Below are 13,823 nucleotides of genomic sequence, written 5' to 3'. Positions count from 1 at the left end.
AAGTGTGGTAAAGATTCATGTTATTTGTCAACCATAAGATATCATTAATATAAATTATTTTTCAAGCAATCATCACATGGTATCATTCAAAAGTCCATTAAGGAAATAGCTTTCATTACTTCTTCTTTATTTGTCATTAACATTTTGCATAAATGAGGAAAGCCATTGTGAACTAACTTTGAATGAAGTTAAAAATGATAAGAGATTAAATCATGCTTCATTTTTCAAGCAATCATGCTTTATACATGTGAAATTAAATTCTTGCAAGTGTTCATTTAAAAAAAAAAATTCTTCCTTTATCAAGAAGGAATTTATTTCGTCAAATCCATTTATCGATTAAAAATCATTTTTCATGAGGTAAATCCATGAGTGATGCATTTGTTAATCAATTCAATATGTCAAAAATCATGGAGCATTGATATGAAATAAACTTAATATGACATAGGCTCATGAAAGCTCCATTCAAGGAATACATTTAATCCGGAAGAGAAATATAAAATCATGCATTGTTAGGATCAAGAAAGTCCGAAAATGAAGTTTAACAAATTCATGCATTCGGACAAAGTTTTGCCATAGCTTTTCAAACACAATCATGATGGTAAAACATGCTTATCATCATGGAAATCAAGACACACAATTTCCAACATGTTATTGAAGCATATAGTCAAGTAAAATTTGTATTATAAAATTTTTAACATTAAGTGATTAATCATAGAATAAAGAAAGTCCAAAAAACCAATTTAATAAGTTCATGTATTTGGACAAATCAACATTCCTAATTCTCTTCTAATGAAATCAAATTGTTTTTCAATTAAAGGCTTTGTAAAAATATTAGCTAGTTGATGTTTAGTATCAATGAACTCTATAATTACATTATGATTAGTAACATGATCTCATATAAAGTGATGTCTAATATCAATATGCTTTGTTCTTGAGTGTTGAATGAGATTCTTTGTTAAGCATATTACACTTGTATTATCACATTTAATGAAAATATTTTTAAGTTGAACTTTATAATCTTCTAAGGTGTTTTTCATCTACACAACTTGTGTACAGCATGCACTAGCTGCAATATATTCAGCTTCGGTTGTTGATAGTACAACCGAGTTTTATTTCTTAGATGACCAGGAAACAAGGGCATGTCCTAAAAATTGATATGTTCCTGATATGCTTTCTCTATCTAGTCTACACCTAGCAAAATCCGCATCAGCATAAGCAATTAGCTTAAAATTCTCAGATTTTGGATACCATAATCCTAGATTTGTAGTTCCTTTAAGATATATAAGTGTTCTTTTAACTGCTTTGAGATGAGATATCTTAGGATTCGATTGAAACCTAACACAAAGTCCTACACTAAACATGATATCTGGTCTAGTTGTAGTGAGGTAAAGTAAACTTCCTATCATACCCCTATAAGTTTTTTGATCAAAACTTTTTCCACTTTCATCAATTTCTAACTTAGTGGAGGTGCTCATAGGAGTGTTGATAGCTTTTGAGTTATCCATATTAAATCTTTTTAGCAAATCTAAAGCGCATTTAGTTTGACTAATAAAGATGACATTACTTAGTTGCATAATTTGTAAGCATAAAAAGAAGGTTAATTCTCCCATCAAACTCATTTCAAATTCAAGGATCATAGTTTTAGCAAAAGATTCACAAAGAGATTCGTTCGTAGAACCGAAGATAATATCATCAACCTAAATCTGAACAATGAGAAAATTATTTTCAAATTTTTTGATAAACAATATAGTATCGACCTTGCCTTTAGAGAAATTATTTTCAATAAGAAAAGTGTTAGGATCAAGAGCACTAAGAGGAGGGGGGTGTGAATTAGTGCAGTAGATAAAAACGTCAACTTCGTCAAATATCTCGTATGATAAAAACTGTTTCCGACGTAAAATCGATTTCTGAAACTTAGCTTGAAAGCATACGTAAATGTATTGAAGGTAGTAAACTATTGACGGGGTTTGTAGTAAGGTAATAGCAGGAAACAAAATGCAAACCAAAGAAGACGGGAGTTTATAGTGGTTCGGTCAATCGTGACCTACATCCACTCCTCTGATTCCTCTTCCATCGAGACCACCGGCATCCACTAACAATCTTCCTTTACTAGGTGAAGATCAACCTCCTTCTTATAGCCCTCTTCTCCTTTTACCGGGTTTAGGAGACAACCCTTACAAGCACTCACTCTCCTCTCTAAAACAGAATTCTAACACTTAAGCTAGAGGAGGGATTTCTCAACTGATTTCTACAATGTTTCTTTCTTTTTTTGCTCTCTATGCTTGTATGTATTAACCAGGGATGAGAGGGGTATTTATAGGCTCCAAACTAGTTTGAATTTGGAGCTCAAAAATGTCATCTCCCGGATTTCTAGGGTCCTAGCGGTACCACCTCCTGACTAGGGCGGTACAACCACCTGGCAGCTCGAAGGCTGAGCCTCTGGGCGGTGCCACTGCCTGACAGGGGCGGTTGCATCGCCTGGTAGAGCTCGGAGACCGAGCTCAGGCAGTTCCACCGCTTGTCAGGGGCGGTTGCACCGCCTAGTCTCACTCGGAGACTAAGCCCAGGCAGTGCCACTACCTGCTTGGGCGATTGCACCACCCAACTTTCCTGGGAGACCATCTTCTGGGTGGTGCCACCGCCGACCCTAGCAGTGCCACCGCCTAGCAGAAATTCTGGTCCGAATGGGTTGATCCATTTAGCCCAATTTGGGTCTATCAAGGGCCCAATTGCCCCCAGATTAAGTTAATGGGATCACCTCCCATTCCTATCTTAATCTACATGCTAACTACGACATTTCTTAAGACATTTACTGCAACTTGCTCCGGTGCGTCAATCGCTTCTTCCGGTGAGCTTCCGGCGAACTTCCGTTGATCATCCAATGAACCCTCGGTGATGCTCCTACGGACTTCCGGTAAACTCCTGGACTTGCGATGATCCACTTGGAGAGTTCCGACGAGCTTCTTTGGCAAGCTTCTGGACTTCTCGGATTTGTTCCCACAGAACCTCTGACGACCGTCCGGACTTCCATCGAGCTCTCGAACTCCCAACGTGATCATAGTCTTGACTCCGGCGCAACTCCTACTACATCTCTTACTTCCATCGTAGTTAATCCTATACATGTAAAACAAAACTTCGATCGAGACAATTAATCCTAAGCAATTAACTAAGTTGTCCGGCATGTCATTGGTCCCTCGACGCTTCATCCGATTCTTCGGCGCATCATCCTCTCCTGCGGCCTATTACCCAATCAGCCAATTGACTTCGCAACTCCAATATCCTTGGCACAATACCCGCTCTTCTTGGCCCGATGCCCGAGTCCATGACCCGAAGCCTTCTATCGATACATCGACCAATCCACCGGCCCGACGTCCAATCTTCTGACATGTTCCTCCGGCATAACATGATTTTTCCTACTTTAATTGTCTCATCCTGATCGAAGCATCCTGTGTCACTCAAAACACAGATTAAAACATAAACATATATCAAGTGGTTTCATCATCAAAATACGAGATTCAACAAAAAGAGCTAAGTCTCTCATACCAAGCCCTTGGGGCTTGTTTTAAACTATAGAGAACTTTAGTTAATTTAAACACATGATTAGGGAGACTATTATTTTCAAATTCAGGAGGTTGTTCAACATAAACTTCTTTGGAAATAAAGTCATTAAGAAAAGTGCTTTTAACATCCATTTGAAATAACTTAAAATTATTACTATTAGCATAGATAAGGAGCATCGTTATGGTTTCTAATCGAGCCACAGGAGCGAAGGTTTCTTCGTAATCGATATCTTCTTCTTAGTTGAAACCTTTGGCCACTAATCTAGTCTTGTTTCTAACCATGATACCAGATTCATCTTGCTTGTTTCTAAAGACCCATTTAGTACCAATAACTAAATAGTCATTTGGCCTAAGAACAAGCTTCCACACCTCATTTCTCTCAAATTGATTTAACTCATCTTGCATTGCGATAATCCATGAATCATCTTTCATATCTTTGTCAATACATTTAGGTTCAATTTGGGAGAGAAAAGTGGAGTTTACACAAAAATTTTTAAGAGAAGAACGTGTTTGAACCCCCTTAGATGTGTCTCCTATGATTAGCTCCTTAGGATGAGCATCTATATACTTTCAATCCTTGGGTAAGGATGTTTCGGAAGTGGATGCATCCAAGTTGCTAGTTGGAGAAGGGGTTTCATTTAAATTCAAGGAATCGAAATTAACATCATCATCAAAATCATTTTTCTTGATTTCGGAAATCTCATTGAAAACAACATGAATGGATTCTTCTATAATTAAAGTTCTTTTATTGAAGATACGAAATGCTTTAGAAATCGAGGAATAACCAAGAAACAATCCTTCATCGGATTTAGCATCAAATTTTCCTAAGGCATCTTTTTCATTCAATATAAAACATTTACACCCAAAAACTTTAAAATATGAAACATTGGCTTTTTTGTTGTTCCACAACTCATAAGGGGTTTTGATGAGTAAGGGTCTTACTAGAATTCTATTTATAACATAGTATGCCATGTTTACGGCTTCGGCCCAAGAATATTTGGGTAGACTATGTTCATTCAACATAGTTCTTGTCATTTCTTGTAAATTTTTATTCTTTCTTTCAACTACTCTATTTTGTTGAGGATTTCTTGGAGTAGAGAAGTTGTGGCTGTATCCATTAGATTCATAAAATTCTTAAAAATCACAGTTTTGAAATTCACCATCATGATCACTTAGAATTAATAAAATCATAGAATCCTTTTCATTTTGAATAAGTTTACAAAACTTGGTGAAATATCTAAAGCATTCACTTTTGTGTTTCAAAAAATAAGTCCATATGTATCTACTATAATCATCTACAATAACAAAAGCGTATTTGCTACCTCCTAGGCTTGATGTAGAGATTGGTCCGAATAAGTCCATATGGATCAATTGCAAAGGTCTAGAGGTGCTTATTTGATTCTTAGATTTGAAGCTACGCTTTATTTATTTTCCTAATTGACAAGCATCACACATATTATCTTTGATGAACTTGATATAAGGAATTCCTCTTACAAGTTCTTTGGATGAAATTTGGGTGATTAGTTTCATACTAGCATGACCTAATCTCCTATACCAAAGTCAAGTATTGCCATTCAAAATCGAGAGATATATTTCATTACAAAGATCATTGATGTCAATGGTGTATACGTTATTTTGTTTTAATGCAATCATAGATATGTTTTTGTGTGGCTTTTCAATGATGCAAGCATTAGATTCGAATTTGACAATATATTCTTTATCACACAATTGACTAATGCTCAAGAGGTTATGTTTTAAACCATCAACTAACAAAACATCTTCAATAAAGAAGTTGGATTTTTTACCTATAGTTCCTTTGCCAATGATTTTACCCTTGTTGTTGTCTCCGAATGTGACATAGCCTTCGTCTATGCTAGTGAGCTTAGAGAATTGAGATGGATCTCCAGTCATATGCCTTGAGAATCCACTATCAATGTGTCATCTCTTGCTCCTAGCTTGTGGTGATATATGTTTCTACAAAAAAGGATGATTTTTAGGTACTCATTTAATCTTAGGTGCCTCAAAAGCCGATCTAAATTGTTTGTCATGTTGCATGAAATTTATTACAGTTCCTTTAGGAACCCAAATCAATTTGTTAGGACTAATCTTCTTGAATAGACAATAATAAGTTCTATGTCAATGTTTGGAACAAAAGTTACACTTGTTTTGGTGCGAAACATGCAAGATAGGGTCTTTAATGAAAATGGTTGGATTTTGGTGAGAGCTTCTCACAAATCTGATTCCACTTCTTTTAAGAAAGTGATCCTTATCGATAAAGATCATGTTCAAGGACTTGCTACCAACCTCGAATTTCTTCAAGGTGTCCTTGAGCAACAAGTTCTCCTTTTGGAGTACTTCTAAGTCATGACATTTCGTACATGGAACTAAACTATCATTATGTTCAATTTTTAATTTATCAAAATTACTAACAAGAATATCATGCTCATTTTTTAACAATTTATATTTTCTACTAATTGTTTTACATTCATCAAATAAAACATGAAAAGCATTTAACAATTCATCAAATGATAAATCTGCATTAATTAAATTTGATACCTCCTCTCTAATGGCCATGAGTGCATAATAAGCAACTTGCTTAGTGTTGGACTCCTCTTCTTCAGATGCACTTGAGTCATCCTACGTTGCTTTGAGCGCCTTCTTCTTTAGTGTTCTCTTCTTGGCTTGGGGACAATCACTTTTATAGTGTCTCGGCTTCTTGCATTCATTGCAAATAACTTGGTTCTTTTTGGGTTCAAATTTATTTTTCGTGTCATTTTTAAATTTATTTTTTAATAATTTTTTTAAATTTCCTTGTTAGAAGTGCCAAGTCATCGTCAAAGTCCTCATCACTTGAGTTTTCTCTCAAGTGGTCTTCTTGAGTTCTAAATGTCATACCCTTCCTATTCTTTGGAAGGGTGTCCTCGTACTCTTCATGAGCTTTACAAGTCATTTCGTAGGTCATTAATGACCCGATTAATTCTTCAAGAGGGAAGTTGTTTAAATATTTAGCCTCTTAAATAGCAGTGACTTTAGGGTCCCAACTCTTTGAAAGAGATCTTAGAATTTTATTAACGAGCTCGAAATCTGAAAAACTTTTACCGAGTTCTTTTAGACCATTGACGACATTCGTGAAATAGGTGTACATGTCACCTATGGTTTTGCTTGGTTTCATTCAAAAAAGTTCATAAGAATGTACTAAAAGATTGATTTTTGACTCTTTCACTCTACTCGTGCCTTCGTGAGTCACTTCGAGTGTATGCCAAATATCAAATGCAGTTTCACAAATCGAAACACAATTGAACTCATTTTTATCAAGTGCACAAAATAAGGCATTCATATCCTTTGCATTTAGAGTGAAAGTCTTCTTCTCCAATTCATTTCAATTGATCATTGGAAGAGAAGACTTTGAAAATCTATTTTCAAAAATATTCCAAAGTTGAAAATCCATGAAAATAAGGAAGATCCTCATTCGGATCTTCCAATAGGTGTAGTCCATCCCATTGAACATGGGCGGACATGTAATAGAGTGACCCTCTTAGTTTCCGGCATATGTCATCTCTCTTGGGTTTTAATCCAACTGAGAGTGAACCCGCTCTGATACCAACTGTTAGGATCAAGAGCAGTAAGAGGGGGGGGGGGGGGGGGGGGGTGAATTAGTGTAGCGAAAAACTTTTGTCGGTTCAAAAAGACTTCATACAAAAACTATTTCGAAAAGATCTTTAACTTGAGAGCAAACAAAAGTATAGTTGATGTAAAGCAACGGAGGCAGTTTGCAATTAAGATAAAGAGCATAATGCGATTAAGATAAAGAACGAAGGCAGTTTACAATTAAGAGAGGGGGGGGGGTGGTGAATTAGTGTAGCAGAAAACTTTCGTCGGTTCAAAAAGACTTCGTATGAAAACCATTTCGAAAAGATCTTTAACTTGAGAGCAAACGGAAGTATAGTTAATATAAAGCAATGGAGGCAGTTTGTAGTTAAGATAAAGAGTAGAATGTAAATGTAAACCAAGATTTAGAGTGGTTCGGTTAATCTTGATCTACATCCACTTCTGGCTTCCTCCTCCGACGAGGTCACCGACGTCCACTAGAGACCTTCCTTCAATAGGCGAAGGTCAACCACCCTTTTATAGCTTTTCTCCTTTTGACGGACTTAGGAGACAACCCTTATAAGTTTTCACTCCTCTCTTGAATGATCAAGACTTAGAAAAAAGAGGGAGAGGAACTCTATCCTTTTACAATATTTTTAATCTCTCAAATACTCAGAATAAAAGCAAGCTTTCGATTCCCTTTCATGTAAGAAAGGGTAGGGTTTATATAGGCCCCAATCGGTTTGAATTCGGAGCTCAAAAGTGTCTATTCCAGGATTTTTGGGGTCCTGGCAGTACCACCGCCATAATTGGGCAGTACTACTGTCTGTCATCTATCATTGAGCGGTACTACTGCTCAGTCTAGGGGTTACTACTACTTGACATCGCTCAGAGACTGAGCTTATGCGGTACCACCACCTAATAGGGGTGGTACCACCGCTGGCAGTAATAACTGTCGACGGTATCACTGCTTGACAGGGGCGGTACTACTGCCCAAAACTCCTGGGAGACCAAGTCTCCTAGGCAGTGCCACCGCCAGCCAAGAATTCTGGGTCCGAATGGGCTGATCCACCAAGGGCCTAGTTGGCCCTAGATTAAGTTAATGAGATCACCTCCTAATCCTAACTTAATCTATATGCTAACTATGACAATTAAGATATCAATACTACAGATCGTGTTCCGGTGTGTCACTCGCTTCTTCCGGCGAACTTCCGGCGAACATCCGACAAACCCACGGTGATGCTCCAGCGGACTCCTGGACTTGTGATGATCCTCTTGGTGAGTTTCGGCGAGCTTCTTTGGCAAGCTCCTAGACTTTTCGGATTGTTCCCGCAGAACCTCCAACGACCGTCCGGACTTCCGACGAACTCTCGAACCCCCAATGTGATCTTGGTCTTGACTCCGGCTTAACACCTGCTGCATGTTTTACTGCCATCGTAGTTAATCCTGCACACTTATCTCAACATACGGATTAGATAACCAAATGACAATTGACTTCATCATCAAAATCTGAGATTCAACACTAGCATGGGTTTGAGAAGAGAAGGGAAGAAGAATTGAAGAAGAAGAAGAAGAAGAAGAAGAAGAAGCTTTAGTTTGCTTGAGGTTTTGTATCAATTTCCCTACATTTGGGAATCAAACTTTTCTAAGGCAAGCATTCTAACCCGATCCCACAATAATCCTAATCTCTATTTTCACTTTAATTCTACATATTTCAAAGGATTTCTACTTAGCACCATACATTTCTTTCATTTTGATACAAAGCCATGAATCTATAATTTTTTGATAATCTGACCTCTATGCATTATTTCGGACCTAACTTTAAGCACCAAATTCTGATTTTGGCAAAACTTAATCCATTTAAAAGTAGCACAAAGATCATTATTTTGATATCTAGATTTAATGATTTAGAGTTTAAATGCCTACTCAAACTTCTGTTTCAATTAACCCTACAGATTTTATAAAATAGGGATTGTAATTTCTAACCTTTGGTTGCTAAACTAATTATAACTTTCTGTTAGGAACTCAAATTCATGCAAAGTATGATTTATTTGAAACTAGACTCAAAAATATTTTTAAAATTTTTGGAATACAAATAGGAACTGAAACATCTATTTTCATCGACGTTGTGCATTTAGTAAACAAAGCTGATGTTTTTGGACCTTTCGCTACAAAATTATTTGTAACTCCCTATTGTAAACTCTAACTCATACAAAACTTAATTTATCTAAAACTAGATTGACACATATTTCAAATGACACCTATTTTGTATAAATTGAAGTATAATTGGTTATCTAAATAATTCATACATTATGCCTCTCAAATTTTGCCAAAATCGAGCTTTGGTCGATTTCACCTATTCTCGTTTCTTTTCTTTGAAAATTGATTTCAGCTAAAACCCTTACTTCAATTGAGCTTTACATTATTGCTTTAAATTCCTGTATACTCTTATCCTTTAATTATTTACATACTTGATTTTATTATGTAAAGCTCATGTTTATATCATAATGTTTCGTATAGGCACATGCATTCCATTATTCCGCATATGTTTCCGATATGTCCAAATTTTATTGTTCACACTATCCTTTTGTACTATGGTATTTGTGAGATAAATGTGAACCTTTACCAGAAATGATAAAGGGAGTTATGCTTAGAGTCCACGATGCTTTGTTGGCCCCCTATGACTTCACTCAGACGTGGGTGGATGGAGCCCCCACACTTGGGAGGCTTATGTTTGGTGGTCATTCAGAACTGAATGAACTATATTATGTTATGATCCCATTTCACTTTTTATATGTTTGACATGATATCCAAAGCTTTGGTTATGTGTTTCTATGTACACTTTGGATAAGAATGAAATGAATGCGACATCATATGTGTCATTTGAGCTTCTATTTTATATTTGTTCTTTGATATGCTTCGAAATGTTTATACATCTTTGATATACTTTGAAATATTCCATATGTCATGGATATGCTCCTTGTGCCAATGATATGCTCCAATTAGCCCTTACTCTATTGTTATGAACAAAACATGCTTCGAACGATACGACATTGTAACTTTATATTCGACGATTGGCTATCTTTGAACTCTTATATCTTTGCCTTATATTTTGAAACTTTATTTGTTCAAAATTGTCCTCTTTTCCATGGATATGTTAGTCACTTGCTGAGCTTTATATGCACACTTTGTTGCTATATAATTTTTTTCATGATAGCTTGTTGCTTGCTAAAATGTTTAAATTAGGTTAAGGCAGTGGAAAACTAGAAGATTTTTGGGGCAAATCTTTTGTAGTTGAAAGGTGGTTGATCTATAAGTATATTGTGTATGCAATGAAATATTAACGACAAATCTAGATTGATGTATCTTATAAATGTTTGAAAAGTACCTCTCATATCGGGATTTTGAAAATGTTAAGTTTAAATTGTGTAGTGATATAAACATGTGGTACTTGTTGTACATGTTGGTTTTGTGATTGTATAGATTCCCAGGCTTATGGATTTTATAATGTGGTTATGGTGTAGTTGAGTTGGCTTTGGATTTTGTGAATCATTAAGTGATATGATGTATGATTATAAACTACATAGGTTTTTATGAATTGTGGATTATAGAGGTAAATTTTTGACTTAATGTTTTCTTAGTGGACTCAAATGTGTATTTGGATCCTGGATTGTTTATTGAATTATAATATTATTAATTTTGAGTTAGGTTCACACCTCTTGAATGAAAATTAAATTCAGGGGGTGTGACAAGTATTCTTACGATAATTATGCTATATGTGTTTATTTGGAATCCTTATATACTCTTGTCCTTAAATTGTTTGCAATACTTGAAACCAAATATGTAAAATTTATGTTGTATCGCATTGTTTCGTATGGGCACATATATGTTTCATTGTTCCGCATATACTTCCGATATATGCCAAAATCCTTGTATGCTCTTGCCTTTATTTCCTTTGAAATTTGAATACAATTATGAAAGATTATGTTTGCATTGTATTAACTCATAAAGGCATATATACTTTTGTTGTTCCACATATGCTTCCGATATGTGCTAATTTTATTATTCACACTATTCTTTCGTACTCTAGTGTTTGTGGGATACTATAAACCTTTACCAGAAATGATAAAGGGAGTTATGCTTAGAGCCTACAATGCTCTGCCGACCTCCTATGACTTCACTCAGACGTGGGTGGATGGAGCTCCCGAATGTGGGAGACTTATGTTTGGTGATCATTCAGAAATGGATGTACCATATTATGTTATGATCTCACTTCACCATCTATATGTTTGATATGATATCCAGAGCTTTGGTTATGTATTTCTATATGTGCTTTAGATAAGAATGAAATAAATGAAATGTCAAATACGACATTTGAGCTTTTGTTTTATATTTGTTCTTTGATATGTTTCGAAATATTTCATATGTCGTTGATATGCTCCGAAACATTTCATATGTTATTGATATGTTTCGAAATGCTTCTTATGCCTCTGAAGTGTTCATACGCCATTGATACACTTTGAAATATTTCATACACCATTGATTGTTAGGATCAAGAACACTAAGAGGGAGGGGTGAATTAGTGCAGCGGAAAACTTTCAACGTTTAAAACTGTGTTCGTACGATGAAATTGTTTCCGACATAAAACCATTTTCGGAAACTTAACTTGAAAGCGAGTTCGTAAATGAGTGCAGCAAAAGTAATGAGGAAGTAAAGCACATATGGAGGTTTGCAGTAAGGTAAGCAGCAAGAATAAATACAAACCAGAGAAGATGAGAGTTTATAGTGGTTCGGTCAATCGTGACCTACATCCACTCCTCCGATTCCTCTTCCGTCGAGGACACCAGCATCCACTAATGATCTTCCTTTACTAGGCGAAGATCAACCACCTTCTTACACCCCTCTTCTCCTTTTACCCGGTTTAGGAGACAACCCTTACAAGCACTCACTCTCCTCTCTTAAACAGAATTCTAACACTTAAGCTAGAGGAGGGAAATTCTAGAGATTGCAGTAGCGTTTTCCCTCTTTTAATCTCCCTGTGCTTGTGTGTTTTACCCAGGGATGGGAGGGGTATTTATAGGCTCCAAATTGGTTTGAATTTGGAGCACAAAAATGTCATCTCTCGGATTTCCGGGGTCCTAGCAGTACCACCTCCTGACTGGGGCGGTACAACTGCCTGGCAGCTCGGAGACTGAGCCTCTAGGCGGTGCCACCACCCAGTCTTGCTCGAAGACTGAGCCCTGGCGGTGCCATCGCCTGACTGGAGTGGTTGCACCGCTTGGCAGAGGTCTGAGACCGAGCCCAAGCGGTGCCACCGCCTGCCTGGGGTGGTTGCACCGCCCAGCTTTCCTAGGAGACCCTCTCTTGGGTGGTGCCACCGCCTAGCAGGAATTCTGGTCCGGATGGGTTGATCCATTCGGCCCAATTTGGGTCTGTCAAGGGCCCAATTGCCCCCAAATTAAATTAATGGGATCACCTCCCATTCCTAACTTAATCTATATGCTAACTATGACATTTCTTAAAACATATACTGCAACTTGCTCCGGTGCGTCAATCGTTTCTTTCGGCGAGCTTTTGGCGAACTTCCGTCGATCATCCAATGAACCCTTGGTGATGCTCCTGCGGACTTCCGGCAAACTCCTGGACTTGCGACGATCCACTTGGTGAGTTCCGATGAGCTTCTTTGGCAAGCTCCTGGACTTCTCAGATTTGTTCCCATAGAACCTCCGACGACCGTCCGGACTTCCGTCGAACTCTCGAACTCCCAAAGTGATCATAGTCTTGACTCCGACGCAACTCCTGCTACATGTCTAACTTCCATCGTAGTTAATCCTGCACATGTAAAACAAAACTTCGATCGAGACAATTAATCCTAGGCAATTAACCAAGTTGTCTACCTCCGACGACCATCCGGACTTCCGTCGAACACTCGAACTCCCAAAGTGATCATAGTCTTGACTCCGGCGTAACTCCTGCTACATGTCTAACTTCTATCGTAGTTAATCCTGCACTTTTAAAACAAAACTTTGATCGAGACAATTAATCCTAGGCAATTAACCAAGTAGTCTAGCATGTCATTGGTCCCTCGACGCTTCATCCGATTCTTCGACGCATCGTCCTCTCCTGCGGCCTATTGCCCAATCGGCCAGTTGACTCCGCAACTCCGATATCCTTGGCGCAATACCCGCTCTTCTTGGCCCGATGCTCAAGTCCATGGCCCGAAGCCTTCTGTCGATACGTCGACCGATCCATTGGCCTGACGTCCAATCTTCTAACATGTTCCTCCGGCACAACATGATTTTTTCTGCTTTAATTGTCTTATCCTGATCGAAGCATCCTGCGTCACTCAAAACGCAGATTAAAACATAAACACATATCAAGTGGTTTCATCATCAAAATACGAGATTCAACAATCTCCCCCTTTTTTATGATGACAACCACTTGATGACGGAGTTAACCTTAACTCTCGGAGTTTAAACAAATTCCCCCTATCAATATGCCATATTGATAGAATCTTGAATTCAAACTGAATTCAAGTTATTGCAATATTCATCATGAATACTTGCAACACATCATCATTAACATATGCATAAACTTATGCATCACATGTCATGTCATCAATATACTTCTCCCCCTTTGTCATCAACAAAAAGGAGAAGTACAACTATTCTTGTG

The sequence above is a fragment of the Musa acuminata genome, chromosome BXJ1-3, assembly GCF_036884655.1.
Source record: "Musa acuminata AAA Group cultivar baxijiao chromosome BXJ1-3, Cavendish_Baxijiao_AAA, whole genome shotgun sequence".
NCBI classification, from domain to species: Eukaryota; Viridiplantae; Streptophyta; class Magnoliopsida; order Zingiberales; family Musaceae; genus Musa; species Musa acuminata.
Note: the sequence above shows the minus strand (reverse complement) of the source record.